The sequence below is a fragment of the Corapipo altera genome, unplaced genomic scaffold (genome assembly GCF_003945725.1).
Source record: "Corapipo altera isolate COAL_440 unplaced genomic scaffold, ASM394572v1 23, whole genome shotgun sequence".
In the NCBI taxonomy this organism is placed as follows: domain Eukaryota; kingdom Metazoa; phylum Chordata; class Aves; order Passeriformes; family Pipridae; genus Corapipo; species Corapipo altera.
In genome coordinates, this window is record NW_020884878.1 from 4492116 (window position 1) to 4514899 (window position 22784).

Here is a 22784-nt window from a genome sequence, read left to right on the forward strand (position 1 = left end):
AACTGCAAGAATCACACCCTTGTACCTGAGAGCATCGTACAAACCCTTCTTGATTTCTGTCAGGTTTGGTTCCATGACCACTTCAACCGCTTCCCTGGGGAGCCTGTTCAGGTGCCCAACCACCCTCTGGGTGAAGAGCCTTTTCCTAATACTCAAACCTAAACCTCTCTTGAAACAGCTTCTGGCCGTTCTCTCAGATCCTGTCGCTGGTCACCAAAGAGAAGAGATCTGTGCCTGCCCCTCCACTTCCCCTCATGAGAAGTTGCAGGCTGCTATGACATCTCTCTTCAGTCTCCCCTTCTCCAGGCTGAACTTCTTCCAAAGAGTCTCCTACCTCCAGGTGTTTCAGTTCAGGGACTTCCAAAACTGGAAGAAGAGAACAGAGAAGGTGAAGTAAAAGCATGAAACATAAATCTTAAAAGCAACAGATTCATTCTAATAAGATGAGGTAAAAAATTAATCTTCAGAATTATTTGAAAGGATATTAAAAGCCTAAATAGCAAAAGAGCTAGCATCCACTTACAGGCTGCCCCAGCAATTATTGTCTCTATTTTATTTTATATTATTCAGTATGAGAAAGAAAATCTGGTGGCTTTTAGAAAAATGTCATAAGGGGAATACAGCTGTATTTGAGAGGAAAGGACCATTTCTTTGTTCTGTATCTATCAGTGCTCACAGCTATAGAGCACCACAAGTGAAAAAGAGTAATGCAGTTTCAAAAGAAACATGAATGAAGCAGGTCAGCAATAATGTACAGGTAGCACTGTACCTTCAGTTATAGACGTGACCCCTCTGTCTCTGACTTGGAAGTTGTGTGTGTATGCCTGTGTGTTCACATGCTCACATTTTCCTTGTGTAAAACCACTTTCTGTTGCTGAAAGAGGAATGGCAAATATATCAATGATCCATTTTGCAGAACAATATTTTCTTTTCATCCGTACACCTGAGGAACAGGGTACATCCCAAAGCAGTTATTTCCTTTCCAACTGTCAGTCTTTTTTTCCATTCTGACTAGTATTTGATTCACTGAAGCATCCACTTTCATAAAACTCAACTGCCTATGATCTTACTGTGGCAGAAGCAGAAGGAAGGAAGCAGTGCATGCAGTAACACATTACTCAGGTGCATATGCTCTCTGCAGCTCGCACGCAACCCTCCTCCCCTCCACAAACTTCTCCTCAGATCACACCATGGAGACGAGGAACCAGTCTACCATGTAATGCAGCTGGATTCAGTGACCACCGTGAGGGTGAAACATATCTTTCTTCTCAAACTTACAACCTACCACCATTTACTTGTAAAGAAAAAGCTACATTCCTTGGCATGTTGGTGTTAAATACCCCATTGCACCTCTAGACTATGTCACCTGAGGACCATAATCTGCCCTATAAAACAATGTGTAATGAAAACAGTCAACTTAGAAGAATTAAGAATCCTACAAGATGTTATTGTCTTTAGCACTGGAACAGGAGAATGCAAGCGAGCAAGCAAGAGGACATGGCACCTGCTGCTTAAGGGCTGGAAGGGAAAGGAAAACCTAGATAAGGAAAGCATCGAGTAGTCAAGTAGAACTGTGTGAACACTGCTGAAGCTCCCAGGGAGAAGTTGATACTGCTAGTAGAAAGGAATAGGGTGAATAAGGGAGATTAAGACACAACGTGAATAGCTGATACAGAGATCTGCTAGACCAGAGAAGATAAGAGACTCAGCTATTGAATTTGTGAATATACGAAAAGTCATGGACATCTGAGATGATTTATCCACAAAAGTGCAAGGAAATGCACTATATAAGAAGTCTACAACTAAAGGGAAACTGTGCTAATGACCAGCCCCTGGATGCTACAAACATTGGTGGGCTCTCCAATCCCCATGTAGTGTTGGAGGGGTGAATCTGTAACTCTCAGAGTTACCAAAATAGCCCCAAATCCAAGTTCTGTTTGGATCTCTGAGCAACCAGGCCTAGTGAAAGGTGTCCCAGCCCATGGCAGGGGGCTTGAAACTAGATGATCTTTAAAGTCCCTTCCAATCCAAACCAGTCTGTGATTCTACAATCCTCACCACCAAGTATAGCACATTGCTCTTAGTTGGTGCTGAGCTATTGACCAGATTCCTCACATACCTGTGAACAATCATTGAATATGGTACAATTAGCTGATGTTTTCTTTTCCGTATTCTTTAGTTACCAAAAAGACTTCTCACCCAGTAGGGCTTTTTCTTTTTCAGTGAGAAGGTATGTTATTTGTGTAATTTCTCTTTGCAACTTTTTTCCAAAAGATCTCAGTTTTCACTAAGGCAAATCTCATCACTGTTGTCTTTTTATATTTTTTCCTGCTCTTGTTTTTCTGCAGTACTAGTTTTTCTCTGTGAATATTTTATCAAAATTTCTAAGAAAAAAAGAATAAGACTTTCTTTTCTCCAAATTACAATAGATTATAGCTGTTAAAATGAGGAAAAGCATTGAAATTATTGATAAAACTAATTTAAAACATTTTCCTTCAGCTAGCCCTGAGAACTTGTGAAGTTCTCAGATTTAAGATCAGTTGGGACCCAGTTAAATACAGTAATTGGTTGTAAGTCAACCCATCTATGCTAAAAGCATTGCTAGAGACTCCTCATGTATTTGAAAGGAAGAACTGAAAGTCAGAGAAAGAATAATTTAGTACATAGCTCAGAGGTATCATTAGTAGCAACAGTGTGATGTTAAAAACAAGGAAATTCAGGTTAAACAGCAGGAGAGGAGGCTGAGTTCAGTCATGGGTGTGATGAGTGGTGAGAGCCACTCTCCCATCGTGTGACCCCAGGCACATCACTACCAGAAGGCTCTTCATCTCCTTTTTCTCTAAGGATAACTTCCTGACAATGGTAAATTATAGGACAGCCCTTAAAATAGTTTTTAAAACTAGATTGCTCAGAAGACAAGTTGTTCTTCTACACTGAAAATCCGTAGACTCGACAAGGCACCTTTCTCTTGTTGCTGCTCCTACACCATGATCACATCTCCATGTTGACAGATCCTTGTGAATACCACAGCTGTCTCCTACCTCTGACCAAAAGGTATCAGGATTTTTTAAGCTCATCTGCCAGCCCTTGCACCTTCCCTCTACACAAAGCAGATTTTTAACCTTTCTAGCTCTATTAGCTTCATGCATTATAAGGCGTCACTTTAAAACCAGACAAGCTGAGGCCAAAAAAGTAGCAGAGTTATCTTTCTTACTTTAAAATGTTTGTACTTGATTATAGGTAAAAAAATATTTTGCTGCTGGGTTTTTTTTAGAAAAAAAATATTTAAACACATCAACCTGACAGCCACAAAACCTGCTAAAAGCAGAGCAGGATTTGAGCACTGCATAATCTTTCCCAGAGACTTTTTCAAACAAAGATGCTATGGTTTTATTTGGTTTCTATTTAATTCTCCTGAGAGGTCCCTTTTTATATCCAGGCATGAAAAATACATTCTCAGGCCAGACACAGAGATTTTGGAAAAGAGAAATGCAGTGAGACAGCATTTCATTTGCAAGTATTTTACATTTTAACAGTGCCTTTTGCTTTCTACTTAGCAAACATTACTGAAACTGCTGCTCCCTACAATAAATTTTCTTTAAAATTGGAATATTTTTAGTATATATACAGTATATAAAGAGCTCTAGCATATCTACAAAAGTAGGTAGTATTTGTGCCACTGCATGGCATATATAAGCAGACCATACACAATATATACTGTACATTCATACATGTGTGTAATGTCACTTTACTTCTAAAAACAATATACATAATTTCAAATAACACTGTTGAGAAAATGAACAGCAAAATCCATTCAGCAAACATTACTGGAAAAAAAAAGTGGAAAAAGTAGGGGGGAAGAAGTTAAGAAAGAAAAAAAAACAGGCTTAGAACTGACTTCTTATACCCAAGGAAGAAAGAGATATTTTAGTCATTAAAAAAATCAAGTTTTTCTAGTGTTTAGTCATATCATTTAAGTTCCAGGAAAGGAATGGAAATTGAATATAAATTACTAAGATTTGTTTGCATATTTTGGTAAGCTTTTCCATAAAAATAAATGCAGCTCAGACCCTTTTAAGCCAAGTAATTTTGTCTAGGAGTTCTGTTTTAAATATGCTCTGGGGCATCTCATTGTTCCCATTGAGTGTAAAGTAGATTATTTTTATGCTTAAGGAACTACAGTGTGTGGGATTAAATTATACACTTAATGAAGAGGCTAAAATGACTGCATTCTTGCTGTTTCAAAGGTATTCCAGGAAATAAAACCACACAGGATCAGGGAAAACAGACTTTTACCATCTCATATTTTATTAACACACATTCTGTAGTGCACCCTACTTAAAACTGCACTTAAGGAGTATCTAGCTATGATGTTACACCACCACTGACTTCCTCAGTATAAATCTGAACATCTCATCTTTCAACTTACTTATCCTTTCAACATACCCAGGACCAGTCCCGGCCAGATGGGTTTGTAGAGGCTGAGTAACATGCTAGTGATCTTTGAAAAAAAGTGAATCCATGTCTCTAAATCACAGACTATTAACCTAATCCCTTGAGTAGGGTGACTGCAATGACAGTCCTGCCTCAAAGTAGATAATTATTTTCAGCATGGCAAGCAAAACACAAACCTTTCCAAAATCCCAGGCATCTGATATCTCCCACAGTCCCACGGATGAGCGAATACTGCCTTCCATATCTGCAACCAGGGTGTAGTGCTTAGCCTTCTGTATCCTTCGGATAACGGAGGTTGCCACTCATACCTTTGCACAACAGAGGTGTGTGGGACAGCCCCCAGGTGTGAAGGGGGGAGGCAGCCTGGAAGACCTGTAACTGGATAGTGCTTCCCTCAGACTCAGGGGAACTGCAGTGAAAACTATTTGACCAGCACTGCACTGCCCTCAATGCCATGAACATGCTGGTTTGTGGGGGTAGAACAGCACACTGGTCGATTCCTGCAAGCCACTTAGAAGACTCGATTAACTTTCATTAATAAATGAACCAATGGCTAAGTTTGGGATATGGATCCTGAGTTTGGGCCTGGATCCTTACAACTCAAATTCATTTTCCCATCTTTTCTTTGCATCTCATATCTCACATCAAAGGGAATTTAACTGCTATCCTATGCCGCTTTCAGACACATTCCCACTTTCTCCTACCATTGTCTTCCAATGAACCTCTAACATATTTTCCGATCTTCCTGCACAGTGTTAGCTTAGGAGAACTCCTCTCTTTGTAGCCTGTAAAGTCCCAACCTTATTTTAAACCAAGGGAATCAGAGTTCCTTCCCTGCCATTCTTGACTCCCGCAGGAGAAAACAAGGACCTGGATAAAGAGACCTGGGAAAAGGAGAGATTTACCCTAGGTCAGGCATTCCCTTCTCAGTGGTGTTTACCCTTGGAACACCTGAGAGGATAAAAGCGAGCTCTTGAATCTCTTCTTGTCCCTTCACAGCATGTAGCACTGTTTGCTCAAGGTTTTTATGACTGGGCATGTGCCACATGCTTTGCATACCCCCTGTGCACGTCCCCACTGGCATTTGCCACGTTTCACAGATGGATCAGCAGTGGCACACACACACACACACACACACACACACACACACACGCCTGTTTGGAACGCAGGTGCTTAATGCTGTCTCTGCTACCAAGCCAGCCAGAGCATTCAATTTCTTTTTTTTTGGAAAAAGTAGGGTCTGCTATGAGAAAAGAGGAGCTGCCAAAAAACTCTGCTCTGGTATTGGCACTCTCTTCCTTGCTAAAGCACACAAACCCTTAAGCCAAAGCCATTTAGCCTTTCTGCCCAGCTCTAACTTCTACCATCTATTGGGTCACATAGACACAGCGTTCAAAGAACAGCTCTAATGATCTCAATTCTAACGCTTAGTGGCTTTTGAAATTTAATCCAAAATGCAGACATTTGATCCTTATGTCCTTCTCAGTGTGTATACAGAAGTAAAATTTTATTTATGAAATTCAGCTTTTAAAGTGCTTGTGTGTGAAAAATATTCAAGCTCCCTCCCCACCATTTGCGGAAAGTCTCTATAATTTGTCTCTGATGGCCAAAGCTATTGCAATTAGCAAAATCAGACAACAGGATGGAGCCAACAGAAATGAGACATTATATTCTCTTGCCAATGGTTGCATCATCCTACTGAGCTCATCTTATAAAATACCTAAAAGGTGAGCCAGACTCTTGGAATCATAAATTGTGCACTTCCCTCCCATACCAGTTAGCAAAGTGCACCATGGACATTGCCCTGCCTCTGTTACTGTAGCTCTTATTCATTCTTTTTATTTATTTCTGTTTTCCCAGGGGGAAGCCTTGGAATTCTTGTACTTCTTTCACTGCAGCAAATCTTCTGCTCTGTGCGTGGTCACCAGCCAATAATCTAAGGCAATGGAAGCAAGATCTTTGGAAAAAAAAGCTTCCTGCCACATGTCAGCATGCTGCAAGGACTGCTCAGACCAGGAGAAAAAAGAAAGTTTAGTGTACAGAAAAAGTGCATACATTCCTGCCTCTGTGCTCACATCTGGGACTGAAGCTGCAGAATTTTGCATGAGATTTTATATTGAGAGGGAAGCTATAACTTCATACAAGCCTAACAAACAAACCAGACAAACAAAACTTGCAACTCAACAGACAATATTGAGTGCATGATGCTGTATCTACTGTTTTCTTGCTTCCCCATCACCCTTCCCCATAGAGCCTATGCCAACATGTGATGGCTGGCACAAGAGCTGGTTGAAATGGCTATATCAACTGTATATCAGCTGAGAGCCACTTACTCTAGAGGAATTAATCATTAATTCCTTATAGCCCAATGTTAGACTCCTTATGTTTTCTGAGTCAAACAAAGAAATAAAAATACATATGCTTACATGAAGCAACTGAGATGCTCATGCTTACAATTAGGGGCAGCACTACTTTTATTCATTTTTGCTGGCTACAAAAACAGAAATTGGGGCAATAGAATATAATTCAACAATCTCCAATATAAACAAATATATTTATCTTCTAAAGGAGTTATGGATCCTGACAACTTTAGCTCTGGACTTCATGTACTGCTCTAATATTAAACAAAGACATTCAGAGAAACAAAACTCCAGTCTTAAGAGTTTCAGAAAGCATCTGTAGCTGCAACACACCGTCACATTCACTAAACCTTGTGTGCTCTGACCATCATACTCTCTGTCACTCTAAAGCTTCCATGAATGTATTGCACCAGCTTATCTGTTCCCTTAAAGCTTGGGGATTTATGGACTGCAAAGTCTATTTGTAAAACCTACAGTAGTTTGAGTGTGAATTCATCACAATAAATTTTGCTTTCAACACCCTAGGATTTTCCTGATACTGATTTGTCACATCCTGGGCACCTTCAGTGAAATGGAGTCCAGACGCGGGAGGACGACAAATATGCAATACCTGACTAGTGAGGGTCATAATGTCACACAACTCTACTCTAAAGGTTATCGGAAGATGATGGATTCTCCCAGCCATGGACCTTTTCAGGGGACAGATTTGATACAACTAGAATAACATCAACTGGCATAGAAGAGAAATAGGCTACTTAGCAGACATGAATCTCAGTTCCTGCCACCTGATTTTTTGGTGTTTATTCAGACTCTTCTTTATTTACCGGTCTCGCAGTTCTTTACTCTGGGTGAGACAATGGAGTGTATCCATTGTTCCTCTAAAAATACCTTCAGTAAATGTGCATCATTGTATTGACTTCAGGATCTTTTTTAACTGTTAGGGCTGTTTGGTGTTTTGGTGCCTTCAGGAAAAATGAGCATGGAGAGGAGGACCTGGTGAAGGGTACAAGCAGAGGGAATTAGAAAGTAGATGTTGTCTAAGGGTGACAGCAAAGCACTAGAGGAAAGCATTTCTTATGTAGTTATTGCAACAAATAAATATTTGAATTCTTTCATGAACATTTGAACTGAGACTGCTGAAGGTATTTATGAAGTAGGTACTCCACCTACTTAAACGGGCTTAAACACAGATTCTTTATGCAGAATACCTAATAAACTCTGTCTGTACATGGGGCGAGAGATGACCAGAACAATGTCGTCATGAACATACAAGGTTTTGTACAGCCACAGGGTATCCACCTCTACAAACTGCAGTTTTTCCTTTGAAAAAAAGACCTCTTAGTCTGTATTTGAAGAAACTGCTTCCTTGTTTCTCAACTCCTTTCAACCTGTATTACCAAAGCTGTGCCTGCTGTTGCAGGGGTTTTCTAAAGAAGGTCACACAACTGAACGATAAGCCACAAGCAGGTAGTAGCAGTGGTAAAAAATTTCTCCCTTCTCCCTTCCTGAAGTGATGAATGAGAAATGAATTCACCTGGATACAGGTTTGGATGAAAGTGACATTGATCCAGGTACACCTGCTTCTGGCTCTGTTGTGACCATTCTTTCCTCACCCTGTCCCATCAGCAGGACAGTAAAGCCGCTTCCCATGGCTCTTCTCAGCACTAACACAAAGGGGTGTAAACTGCCTCTTTCCAGGTTAGAGACAGGAAAAGCAAACAGAAATGAGCAAGAAAGAAGGATGGCAAATTAAAACAAGAGAGGCGAGAGAGAGGTTTCCTTAGCTAGGGTGTCAGCTTTGAACTGGAGCCTTTTAACAAGACAAACTCCAGGCTTGGTCATCTTCTGTCATTGCCTCAGAGCAGGAGCCATGCAGGCCTGTGCATGTGTTCATGTGTATGTGGTAGGGCAACATGGGAAGCCTTTAATAATTAAGTTCAAGTACATTCCTGTTTACTCATGAATATGCTGTTAAAACACGTTCATTTTTGCAAAGCTGCCGAACTCCCACTCGTGTTTTTTATTGCTCTCACTCCTGGGCAGACCCTGGCACCTCTGGGCTGACTTCTCCCCTTGCTGAGCCCATGGCTCTCCCTGACTCCCCTGACAACTTCTGCTCCTCCACCAAATTTCCACCTTCGCTGAGCTGTGGCAGTTCTCCCTTCTTCCATTTTAAGTCATCTCTGTCACAACTGCTGCCGAAACAGACAAGTGCATGTTATTATTAATGCATTATTAAATTTTATCTCACATTTAGAGCCTTGTCAATGGTGCTCACTTATAGGCACTGTGGTGATAAGCACTATAGGAGTGTCTATAAATAATGAATACTATCCCTCTCATGTCTCTCCCAGTCTCCCAACCCAGTAGGTATTCACTGCAAGGCAAAGGATCATCAACTCCATTTTATTTTTACTGATTAAAGATTCATCAGGGTGGGTAGTTACCACAAAGTAGGCAAAAGACTGAAGCTACTGTAGGAGACAGCCCAAAATATTTGAGCAGCTTCTGTTCCCAGCAGGGCACCTTTCTCTAAAGCAAAGCACTAACTCTAATTTGCCTGGCACATTCCCGCTCCTTGTAGGGCTCCAAAAATCAAGGGAGAGGGTGGAAAGGTAGAGAAAGGGTCCAAATTCTCCTGGCACACAGCACAGTTTTTAATTGGGGAATGCATCATGTCTAGCATTTCCCTGCCATCCAGCAAAGTTCAGACACCCACTGGTTCAAAATCAGAGCCCAAAAGAGCAGAACACCGGTGCCATCTCAAGTGCAGCCTGTCCTACCTCATTAATATTTGCTTTTCATTTTTCCTTTCTTGCCTTCCTCTGTAGCTCCTGCAAATTAAGTCTTTGAATGCTGTTAACACTTCTGTGCATCTGCAGTTCTTGATCACTTAGTCACTGAAAAAATGTAGGAAATCTCTGCTGTTACCTGAGTACCTATAGGAACTTGGAGAGAAAAACTTGGAAAGGAAGAGCTTCAGAACAATATTGACAGGTCTTAAAAGAAGTGTTGCAAACGCTTTTGTTTTGGTCTCAGAAATGCACAAACAAAAATCTAGATTAATGCTATGAAACAAGATACCTCAATCTCTTCCTAGATTTGCAATGGACAAAAGTTCACAGCATGGTTTAGATCTCAAAGGGAATTCTGAAATCAGAATAGATTCCAAAATCAGGCTGCACTCTATCTCTAAAGTTTGGACTGTTTGGAGTTACTGATTAAATTTGGCTCATCAAGCACATTTTCAGCTGGCAGTTCAGATAAGATGTCAGACATAAAGCTGAAATAGGCAGAAAATAGCTTTTTAACTTGCAAAAATATCTGAGATACCATATTTTTTGTTCACATAAACTTAAAATGTCAAAAGCAAAGTCATTTTTCTAAGTAAAAGTTCAGATTAAAAAAAGAAAATCAGTTTGGGTCAATTACAGCATTTTGTTCTGTAAATGCTGTAATATTAAATTTTTATTTTGATCTGTTTTTCAGCTGTGCATAATTAACTTCTATTTAACATTAAAATGTTGTTTAAGTAAGGAAATATTTTTTGAGGGTTTTTTAATGCAGAAAATGTCTCTACATTTTCTCAAATGAGTAAACATCTTGGGGGGAAAAAAACCTTTTTTCAGTTAGAAGAAAATCCCATTTTAGTACATCCTTGGCTTTTGTGTATTAGAAACACAATTCTGTGAAGAAACTATCATGTACTTTGCCTCAGATATAAGCTCTGAAAGTCAATCATTCCTCCTGATATTCAGACTAAAGTTACCACTGACTTCATCAGGGAAGGACTAGACCTCATCACAGACTCCTTTAGACTTACCGCATGAATCCTGGAAGAATCCAAAATTACCATGAGAAAAACTTCTCAGATTTCCTTTACTTGAGACCTCCTGACTTCATTCCAACCTAGACTCATATTTGCCAAGTATTTGACCTAGGGTCCCTAGAATTTTTCACTTAATACTTTTGCTTGACCTGCTTCAAGATTTGACATGGGCTTGCATAAAGCTCAGGCTCCCCCTTGCTCTGCTCTTTCCTGAAAGATGAGCTGAATTTCATTAAGCTATCATAATGAATGGATGGATCTATCTCAGCAATCATACATTGTCCTACGTGGTGGTCTCACAACACGCAAAGAAAATCTCCCACGTTCATAGGCCTAGTCACAAGGGTGCATTATATCAGCACTAAGGGTGTATCCTTCTGTAAAGCTCTGTTTAGACCTAATGTGGTCACACAACTTTCGGTCGGCTTAAAGCAGAAAAAAAATGAGTTTCTGCCTGCCTGCAGAAAACTCCTTGGATGCACCCTCAGGAACATATAATGAAAACCACATAGAAATTTGATAATGAACCAAGGCATTCAAGCTGATTTAGCACATATATTCACCCTGATGTCATTTACATCTTCTGCCATTACTTAAGTACCATACAAGTTATATTCATCTTTAAGGTTCCTTACATTTGTGGACCCAAATGTCAGATCCCCAGTATCAAACCTGATTTTGTTGGGCGCTAAGTATCCACATCCCCCCTTAGTTTCTATTTTGCCAGGATCTCCCACCAACAGAGATAGCTTTGAGAGTGAAAAAAACCTCAAGCAGAGAGGGAACAGTTATCACTCAGCGCTTCCAAGATATGATTCTAGGGTTACTATCAGCTGCCCTAGAGTTCTTCCAACAACACAAACTACTAACTCATCACACAGAAGGAAGAAAAAAATAAGTAGAAGCAGCTGGGCTCAGTGAAATAAGGCTGTCAAGGTCCCTCTCCTAAAGTGGAGATGGCAATCAGTCCACTCCAATATTTACTTTGTTATCTGCCCATCACAACAGACAATAATTAGATTACCATGGGTCAGGGTTTTTTCTAGAGAGGTCACACAATGGTATAAGATGGTGTCTTGACAAGACAATATCAGCATTTTACTTTCAAATCAGAAGCATTTTCCACTGCAGTTTTACCAAAAGTTTCACCATCTGTAATTACAGCACAGTCATGGCACCACGTACAAACCAAGGCCCACAGCACAGGGCCATAAATTAGAAAAATGGATGCATAAATATCAACAGTCTTACACACCCAAATCAGGGCAGAAATGAGAAAGGGCAGATATACTTTCAACCCAAACAGGGAACACCAGACTTCTCAAAGTGTCCGATAACCCTCCCCAGCCATCTCTTGCTTGTCAGAGCTTTCCCTACACCTACAGAGTTTCTCAAAATTAAAGAGGATTAAGTAACTCCTTCCATAAAGGTTTTCACCAGCTTGCACATGTCAGAAGGCCTCAGCAATCATATCATAAGCTGTAAATGTTGATGTTCCCAGTGCTGTACTTTTGGGACGCAAGCTTGCTTGAGATAAGCAAGCTGCTTCTCCTCTTATCAAGGAAAAATTTTGTATCCTGAGGATTCCCTCGTAAATTAGCCAAGCCCCACTGCTACACCCACTGCTTCCCTACAGCAACACAAAGAATATGGTAACACTCATTAGAGAGCACCACCAGGGAAAAGTCTAATTGCTGGATTTACATTTTTTAGGCAACGTGTATTTATACTAATAATTCTATTTTGTGCTGCTTTACTAGTCAGAGAAGAAAAGAGCATATTGTATTAAGCTCCAGCCCCCAAGCACTGAAATAACACTAACAGATCTAGAGAGAAGGGCTTTCATATAATTGGCATCTACCCACAGAATACAGTTGATGATGAAGCATATTTCCAGCAGTTCATGAGAAGGGCATGTGATTCCCTGAGGATTTTCAACCTTTAATATTCACCTATCTTTGGGAGCATCTACTCATCATTACAGTAGTAGTGGTCACTTCTCTGATTGAAGTGGGACTGGAAAAAGCAGCACTTAAATCTTGCCCATTTGGATCTTAAGTATTATTTCCCTCAGTGGTCACCTACAGGCTCCCACAGGTCCTACAGGAAAAAAATGTCCTATCCACTGTTTATCAAGAAAATAGCTTTAAGAAGGAATAAGAAGCTGCAGAATTAGTCATACAACCAGAAATGGTACCAAAACATGAAAAATTCAAATATTTCTTTTAAATATATATCTTTACTTTATAATACCCTCCATTCTTGGAAAACAAAAAAAATTTCTTTCTTCACAGTATCCCAGCACCTGTGCTTCCACCTCCAGCTGAAGTGAAGAAGTGCTAAGCTTTTGGCAAACCTGTTTTTTTTTCCTTGTAATGAGTTTGTAAAAAAATTTTACAACCTACAGAAGAGTTCAGATTTGATTCAAGATTTCCGCAATCTCTCATTTTACCCGAAAAGGAAATCATCCACCCTTAATATTTTCTTCTCCTTTAATACTATAAAAGTGAGTTTTAGACCTATTAAATGGATGAAGGATAAGTTAAAATCTAAACCAGTATGAACTCTTCTAAAGATCAAAGTTGTGAGATGCAGGGGTTTGGCTTGAGACTGTCTTGACAACTACTAATAAAAAAAGTTAAAAGCAAAGAAAGAAATATTTGTCTTACTCGTAATAGTTTCACGTAAATATACATAAAAAGTAATTAAAGGCTTCTTCTATAAGGAGCTGGAAGTCATGGTGTTATGTCTCCCTTCATACATTTTTTATCCAATTAAGCAATCTCAAAAAAAGTACTTTATACATCTTTAAGATGTGGTTGCTTCACATTATCTCACATAGATATTTTACTAGACTACTGCACATCCTACTTCTGGCCTCTTTACCTTGAAACACATTCCCACAAATTAACACCATGCTATTAATACTTTTCTGTTTGATGTTCTCCTCACCTTCATTTTATGTAGCATTGCAAAACGTAGAGCATCTATTTGCATGGTTCTAATTGCAAATCAGCCCATTCCCTTTTCAAACCCTCTCAGCTTCTGCTTGGGAGAACTCGTAAATGAAAATAGATGTTCAGCTTCCCATGCAAGGCAACAGCAACACAGTGATGGAAGACAGGAAGTGTGCTGGAGACTTTTTGCGAGCAGGACATCACCCTTAACTACTCTTCCAGCTCATCCTGAGCTGCCCACCCATGAGCCTTCTGAAAGCAGGATTTTTTACTGAACAAAACAGATGCCGTTGTGGATTCCGTGTTGAGTCACGGATGCACAGTAGAACAACTGCCAGTGAAATAGGTATGCACACCAGAGGGGTTCAGGAAAAAAGGCTACATGAAATGCAGGCGGCATTGGAGGAAAAAAGCCACCACTGAGCAAATGCTGTTTGCTGTCAGGCGCTGCATGACCTTTTCACTAGGTACAAGAAGGGGAGATTGTGGAGCATGTACTGATTAGGTATATGGCTCCAAAACTACCATTTGAAAAAATAAAATCCTTCATTATAGTGTAACAGGAAATATGCTGGAACATAAGAAAACCTTTTTTATTCCTCACTTAAATACTCATTAAAGCAGCCAGCCACTCTGGTGTAAAGAAAAGAATAGAAGAGCATAAAAGTTCCATCTTTTATTTCCAGCTTCTGCTGAAGTGATGACTGGTAACAGAATCTCCCCTGGTAGCACACACATGGCCATCAGAGACGGTGACGCACCAGAAAACAAGCCCAGCAGCCAAAACAGCCACAGTGAATATTTTTTGCTGATTCTATTTGGGTTGGGCTGGAGTTCGGTTGGACATTTTACAGCCTTATTTGATTTTGCAGCAGACGACCTTATGCAGACTCTACTATTTCCTTAATTATAAAATAATTCATTTTCTGGAGTCTCTCTAATGTTAGTTGTCTCAGGCACCTTGCATCTAACAAGGGTTACTGTTTGATGTTTTAAAAAGAGGAAAATATCAGTAGTTTACTGTAGGCTGTTGTGCACAGTAGAAAAAGACTGGAGAAATAATTACTTAACCTCCTGAAGTGTGTGTAGGGCCAGCACACAATGACCAGCCCTCGTCCACCAATAATCCAACCCAACTAGTCCCACACACCAAGCCCAAGACAAGGGCCATTTGCAGGGCAGTAGCATGGCCTCACTCTTAGGAACACTTAGGAAGGTAGAGACCATTATACTGGATAAACTGAGTGTATAACTAGTAACAGTGCCCCACAACCACAGAGTTCTCATTCCATGGCCAGGGGCTCATACTATAGCCCCTACCAAGACATGATCCCAGACAAAGCCCCATGGCTGTAACATAATCCATTCTCAGATGTGTTTGCATGACACGAAGAGCAGAGGTCTTATGCATTAAGACAGCAGTAGGTTGAGAGGTCTGCCCAAGTCCTGACTTGATGGCAGGATTCAGGACTGACATATGCCTTGAAAAAATGATTGCTCTTATCCAAACATGTGCAGTTGTAAATCCTTGGCCCATTCCCCTGGCTGGTCACTGACTTAATTAGGAAGACAGCCTATTGCTCTCAGCATTAGCTGATAACCAGAGGTTATCAGCCCCTAACTGGACCACACACCATTTTTCATATTTTCAAATCTAAGTGAATTATTTTTATCAGGAAGAAAAAATTGCATCAGCAGAGTAGAAGAAATGAAAACATGACTCTTTTTCAAAAGCTTTCTAACCATCATCTCTTATTCTGTTAAAAATAATTAAGACCGGGTGTTCATCAGTGCAAAGACCTCATTTGGCTTGTCCATAAGGAGATCTGAATAGCTAGTCAGTATAAATACTGCATAAAAAATAAAAATAACAAAGGGAGGGTTTTTTCTTCATTTGTTATTTTTGGGGAGAAAAAACAGCCATCTGTGTTCCAAATGTGTTGCTTTTCAGTGATCCACAAGCTGTTTCTATGGTTTAAAATTATTTGACTTTGTTCTTCTTTTGAATGGTTGCCTTCACCATACTAAAATACAGAGCTTCATCCTGCTGAGTGCTGTGTTATTTGTCCGGCTGCTCTGCCAGATAAGCATTGTTCAGGTCTGGAAATGATAACCTACACAAGAGGGCAGTTTAGTTTTCACTGCAACAGTGGAGAAAGGAAGGAAGCAAGCAAGGAATAGTTCACATTGCTTTGGTGAAGATTTTACCTGAAGAGCAACTATATATTTTGGGTGACAGGGAAATTGTTTTAGTTTCTATTTGCAACCATCATGAATACAGTTTCTCACTCTCCCTGAGTTAGTTCTAAAATGTCTAGAAATTAGGTGTTTAAGTGCTTAAAATGGGGGTTGGGAGAGGAAGATGAAAGTGTGTAAAAAAACCTCTTCTTGTATGTATGAAAAAAAAATCTTCAATATATACGTTGCTTGTACATAAAGCATTTTATTTTGATTGAGAGCAGATTGTTCACTCCTATCCCCAGTTTGAGATTGGGCAGACTGCACTGTGTGCCCATTTTCACTATATAAGGATCTTTATGTACACACAGATGTATATACGAAGACATACATATGGCATTTCTGGTAAATTTAGCACTTCTAATTGTTTTGATGTTTAGATCTATACTTACTAGTTAGCTCAGCACACATTTATTATTAAGAACACTTTGGATTCAGTGTTATTTACTAAAGGTAAAGATGCAAATGTAAAAATGTTTACATAAATATCTGCAAACCATATGCATCACTCTCTTTGTCTTCAGGAACACAGTCACATGGCAGGTTTTTTATATATTGAATGACCAAACGCACACTTAAATCGAATAGCAGTTCCATTCAGTCTGTGCTTTCCACAAGTCGTTAGACACGCTATGTTGAAAGGAGTGACTTGGTGCACACTCAGCTTTTTCAAAGAAACATCTGTGATTTAATGGCCAGATCTAAGCCATACAGAAGTCTGAACTCTGGGAAACTTGCAGCCTGACTGCCATCCACCCAGGAAACTCCTGCTATAAAGAAGTCTATAAAGATGCCACTCACACAGTCAGTCACCGGGGCCCTGGAGCATAACAACCCTAAGAACTTTTTACTGAGTTCTGTCCTAGAGAAACTCAGACTGTTCCAAGTCTGGGAGTCACCGAGCCTGCCGCAAACAAAAAGCAGCACTTCCTCTGAGACAGGCATCTCATAGTGAGAGCAAACATTCCCCTGTCTGAAGAAGGCAGCAGGAGACGGATGTGTGCAAGGACCAAGCTCTGTCTATTGTATTTCCACAGTTCCCATTGCCACAGCATTTTAGAGCCTCACAGCTTAAATACATTTCTCCCCAAGATCCCCCAGTGAGGGTCGGAAGTGCTATCGTCATTTAGGACAATAATTCTCTCCACAAAAGGAAACCCAGTGTAAAATCACTGGAGCCATTCAGGTCAGACAAGGAAAATATAGACGACGCTTCCGCTTTTCAAAGGTCTGCTTTCGAGTTTCGCGTTAACACCGCAAATTTACGTTGAATATTTGTCAGAGTTTAAGAACATTCAAATTTAATTCCAGGAACATAAACACAGAGGGATCATGTACAGATTCTCAAATACTAAAAGACATGACAAAAATATTTCATTTTTCTCCCCACACTACACTACCTTCCCACCAAAACCCTCCTTCCCACTCCAAGTTATTTTCTTTCTTTCCAACACAGACCAAAAGGGTTCAGATTCGCTTAAGTCAGAAGCACTGAGAACATCAAGAGTTTTACAGAATCTTACCAAAACTGTCTAAACAAGCTGAATCTGTGAAAATGCGCTGGAAATCTCACCAAAGCAGGCATACATCCTTCTACCCTTTGTGGAACATCAGATATTCCTACGATATTTTAGATCAAAAATGGAAATGAGAGAAATTGTGCTTCATGTCCCACAGAGACCGCCACACATGCCTGGCTTAGCACCCTCAGGGGAGCAGGGCTATCCCAATAGACTCTCACTGAGGTTAACTGTCTGGCCCTCTCTGGACATACCTCTTCTCCTAGAGACTACACTGAGGCCTCAGTACCCACTGCAATATCAGCTATCTTAGTCCCTAAGCTGCTCTCTCAATTGTGCCAGCTCAGCTTCCTACAATGTAACAATGCTGTGAATTGCATCAGGAACTGATCCAGCTAAAATATAACCCATTCTTTCATCATTTTTCCTATTATTTTTTACAAAGTTATCTTTCAAATGAATCGGCGCCCTGATGCATTTCACTGCACAGACACGCATTCGCTGTGCTGGCACAATAGAGAGGAGAGGCACTGGGCAGAGGCTGCTAAAACCAGCTTACACAGCATGGCTGTCTAATATTTAACCACGGCCTTAAGCTCCCAACTCTGGTCCTCTGAACTGCAACCAAATCGGATACAGGAAGCAAAGCAAACAGCACAATCTCCTGCATCTCAGTCTAGGGTTTTCATCATCACTCACCAAACAAGTTGGAAATATTTCACAGATTTCATGGTTTGTCCATGTTCCTCATTCGATCTGTGCAAGTTTGAAATGCTAACAAAAAGTGTCAACAACAACAAAAAAAAAAACCTCATAGAAAATTTTGGCTATCTCTACCTGAGATGCTGCCTGAAGCCTGAAAGATAATCAAAGCAGAAAGATATGTCTCAAAACCAGGTTTAATCCACTGAAGTCAGTTGTAAAGCTTTCAGCAGTCTACGTACAGTCATACAAATATTTATTTCCAAATACATGCAAGCAGATACACATTTGCCTCCAGTTAGAGAGATGGGAATCTGTGTACAGTCATACAAATATTTATTTCCAAACACATACAAGCAGATGCACACTTGCCTTGAGGTACAGAGATGGGAATCCTATAATCTCTGATTTGTGGTTAAGAGAAATGTGAGTCCAGAAGAATGTGGTGTAACCTGGCACCTCAGTAGTCTCCTAAACTTGTGTCCCAAGAAGAATTAAGTAAATTCATGACCATATTTTCAAGATTTAAATCCTTCAGGAAAAGGCACAAAATATAATTTCTTACTTTTACTTAACTTTTGCAGTTTTGTAAAAGATTTACCATCACAGGGAGCATTTGTGTTATAATAATAAATACTGTTTCCATTGTTCTTTTATATGTAGTGCCAAATGGTCTTGGACTCTCAGCCTATGGTTTGTACAAGGATTATAGCAGCAAATTAATTTGCCTCAAATACTATAACAACACCATGGACACCTTTCCAGCTCTCCATAAGGCTGGTACAGCATGTCAAAAAATACACACTGCTGAGCTGCTATGAGAAAAAATAGTTTTCAATTCCCAAGCAAACAACAAAATATCAAAGAAATAATTATCTTTGGAAATAGGAGTTATTCTTTGTTTTAGAAAGGCTCAGTCCAGGGCAGGCAATTACTTTACCACCTGTAACTGTAGTCACCCATGGCCCTCCAGTCCCATTCATCCTTTCACCATAGAAGGAAGCCTAAAATACTGAAATTATGCTGTTTCCTCTGTGCAGTCTTTTGCATCTCCTATTTTTAAGTCAGCTAATCTGTACTATATTTATGGCCCTTACATGTTCCTGGAAAATCAGTGAAAAATCAGTATTGTCTTGTGTGATGAATTATGATACACTGTTTGAAAGGCCACTGAAGTAAAGGCAATGGTTTCTAGCAGGTTACATGTTAAGGGCAAGCAATGTCCTTCCTTCATAGGACTGAATGGGAAAACTGATAAGGACAGACTGTTCATTTGGACCCACTGTTCCCTAGAAGTTATCCTCTGAAATGATGGGAGATACTGAGTGAACTAACAAGAGCAGTCAAAAGAAGCAGCTTTTCTGATGGTGAATAAGCACAGAGATTTACCAAATCTCTCTGCTTTGAGCTCCTCTGTGCAGCCATAAATGACAGCACCCACTTCTTTCTCTGAGAGATTTGATGCTGCTGCTGACTTAGGCATCCAAGATAAAACAAGATAGTCTCAGGGACACAATTAGGGTCATAAAACCTGTTCCCACTTTCAGTTCATTGCTAATTCTTCAGCAACCCCTTCATTGCCAAAACAGAGGTTGATCTCTTTCCTGCTAATTCATACTTTTAATGGATGATCTCTTCCGGCAGCACATCCCTTCTGTGAAATCACAAAGAACTTAATGTTGAATGATAGTTCAAGTGCTAATAATGCCATCCTGGATCTTCTTTCTCTCTGATCAGCAAAGGAATCTCCAGAGTTCAATGAATCCCTAAAGAGTTACAGTACTAATTTTACAGCAACAGCTGTACATAGGTTTTAAGAGCAGGCAGATGTCTTTCAGTAGCCTTGTATGATGAGACATCACTTGAGTTAACAAAATTGGAAAAGAAAGGATGGTTTGTGCAGGAAATCAAAGTGTTGCTCATTTTTATTGTCATTTCCAAAAGGAAAAGGAAATATTCTTTCCATTTACTGAATGGTAAATCTCATCCCTTGTATACGCTTCTGATGTTCTCTGAACTGGGATTCAGCTGTCTGCAAAAGCAGAAGTTTGAGGGAGAGGCTCCCTGTTTAAACATGAATTTCCTCCAAGAACGAGCAGAAATTGCAAGCAAAATACATCAGAACTAGAAGTCCTTTGATTGTTTCTTTGGTGTAATCTGGGAATGTTCCTTTTATAAGATTTCTGTCTTTGGTAGCTGAAACAATATTTATTATGTATTGTAACAAATGTTTCAGAAATCAATTTGTCCTGCAGAAGGGACCCTCAGTCACCATAAAACCAAATGCAAAAAGTGTTTCCCTAAAATGCAAAGGTCTTATTTCCTTAATCTGTGAAATTTAACAGGAAAGAATTTGACTGGGATAAAGAGCAGTTTCCATTTGCTTTAGTTGGACAAGAGTTACTTCCTTTCAACAAATGTCAAGGTGTGAAAGCCTAAGGTTTCACCATAAAAGGCACAAATCACAACAGACCTTCCAACCCCAGCTATGCTTCATGCTGCCTTGCTATCCAAATCTCACCACCTATCCCTTCTGACTCTCCATTGTACCTGGTATCACCAGGCAGGCATTTCTTAGGAGATGTTAGAAGGCAAGGAAGCTTTAACACTTCATTTGGCTCCATCCACTCACTGTAGCATGACTGCCTAAGACTTCTGGACATCTAACCATCTTCATCCAGGATCTCTTTCAGGAAGCTGCACGTACCCACCCACCCTTCCCCACTGAAAGAGCCCTCACTTCCTACAGCAGTCACCAGCCACTGTTCTGCAGCCAATGTGTTAACACAAGCAAGACCAGCACAGTTTGCACAGCAACAGCCTCACAAAGTCATCCAAATGTATTTTTGCTTTAGTCTTTTCTTCCCTCAAAAATTAGAGGCCAACACGACTCACTGAGCGTGAAGTTTGTCAAAGCAGCTTCTCTTATGGACCAGCCAGCACAGACATCTATGGAACACCAGTTTCTCAGGCAGTAGAATAAGCAATATATACCAGAAACCTGTTAAGCCATTGCAGTAAAAAACAGTGATGTGTAAAGATGATCCAAAGAATATTTTACTGCTTAACTCATCTTGTCATAAATCTGCAGTAGGACATAACTCATAAAATAGATATTTCCCAGGTTCCATATGCACACAAGATAATGTAAAAAGCCCTGATGCTCAGGACACCCATTCCAGCACAGGAGAGTATTTCTGTTTAAAGTACCTAAGTCAGGGAGTAAAGAAGGGGTGGTGGGGACTGTGTGAAAGAATGCCAGCCCTGAAAGAAAAGGCTCTTAGTAGTCTTTCCTGCCTGGGATTGATGGTGACTTAGAGTAAATAACAGCTACTGCATGTTCAAAGCTTCTGGGTCGAAATCTCATCCAACATAAATCATCAGTGCTTTTTCTCTGTCCCTGTGATTTTATGAGGGAAGCACCTTTTATTCCATACTCTATGAACTGCAGTGATCACATCATCCCAGAGGGAAATGGTCATAGAACTGTTTGTTACTCAGACTATGCAACTCCAGCAAAAATTAAATACTAGTTTCACTTTGAAAGGACAGAAAAATTTCCAACCCAGGTAAAAGAAAGACACAAAGTATTGGACAGCACACTTAATGTTTTCATGTCGTTGCCTATGGAAAAATACATTATATATTATTTACACTTTAAACACTATGGATCTTTACATATAGTGAAACTAAAATAAAATATCAACCCTGAGAAAGGAAACTTATCTATCCATCCAAATCAGAAAACAGTATTCCAACTGACTCGTAAATGGTCTTCTGTGAAAAACGTTGATTAATTTTGATTTTCAGACTTCACTAAAATTAATCATGAAAATGGGTTTCACCATTTTGAATCCCACTACAAAGTAAGTTCCCATTTTGCATTTATCTGTGGTCATGACAGTTCCTATAACTGAAGAATGGTACTTCAAGATTCAGCAGCATAATCTTCAATTACAAGGTCCATGAGCCAACAGGAATTATTTTATTGTTTGTACTAGATGCTCAGCATAACAGAGTCCTCAAACTACCCTCAGGGAGCCACAGGAATCACCATCTCAGTACATAAGAATAAACAGTTTTCACCTTCTTTATTTTTAAAAATAAATTTTATAGCTTCTTCCTTCCCTTCTATCCCTCCATGTATCCCACATTTTCTTTTTTGTCCTTTCCAACATCTTTCCTGGCACTTTTTTTTTTCTCTCTCCAGTTCTATTTTGGCAACATCATAAATCACCACCCCCTTCCTCCCAGCTTTGACTTTTCTGACCATATATTTGCTGACTATTCCTGCTTCTCTCCTTCCTCATAGGATTGCTCCTCAGAGTGTAATTTCGTACTCCAAAAGAGATGAATGCTTTGAAAAAGCCTGTTTCAGCCCCAAGAGTGAAAGGGAGCTAGTGCTGGGAGAGGTATTTGGGAAGAACTGTCAGAGCTTCTAAATTGAGAAACAGTGAAACTATGCCGGAAGAATAAAACATAGCTTGGAGGAGTAAATGAGTTCAGGAAAAGATACAGAGAGCTGCTGTAAATCTGTTAAACCTTAGTTTAGTGTGAGAAGGCAAAATTTGTTCCTAAAGGAGGAGCTTGCACAGATTGATTAATTTGCAATGGTCACACCTCAAGATTTGACCACAGTTGTCAAGACCTCAGTGAAACCCATGTGACCACATCCCTGTCCATCCAGAATATACACTATTCTATAGTTCTGGATGCCTCCAAT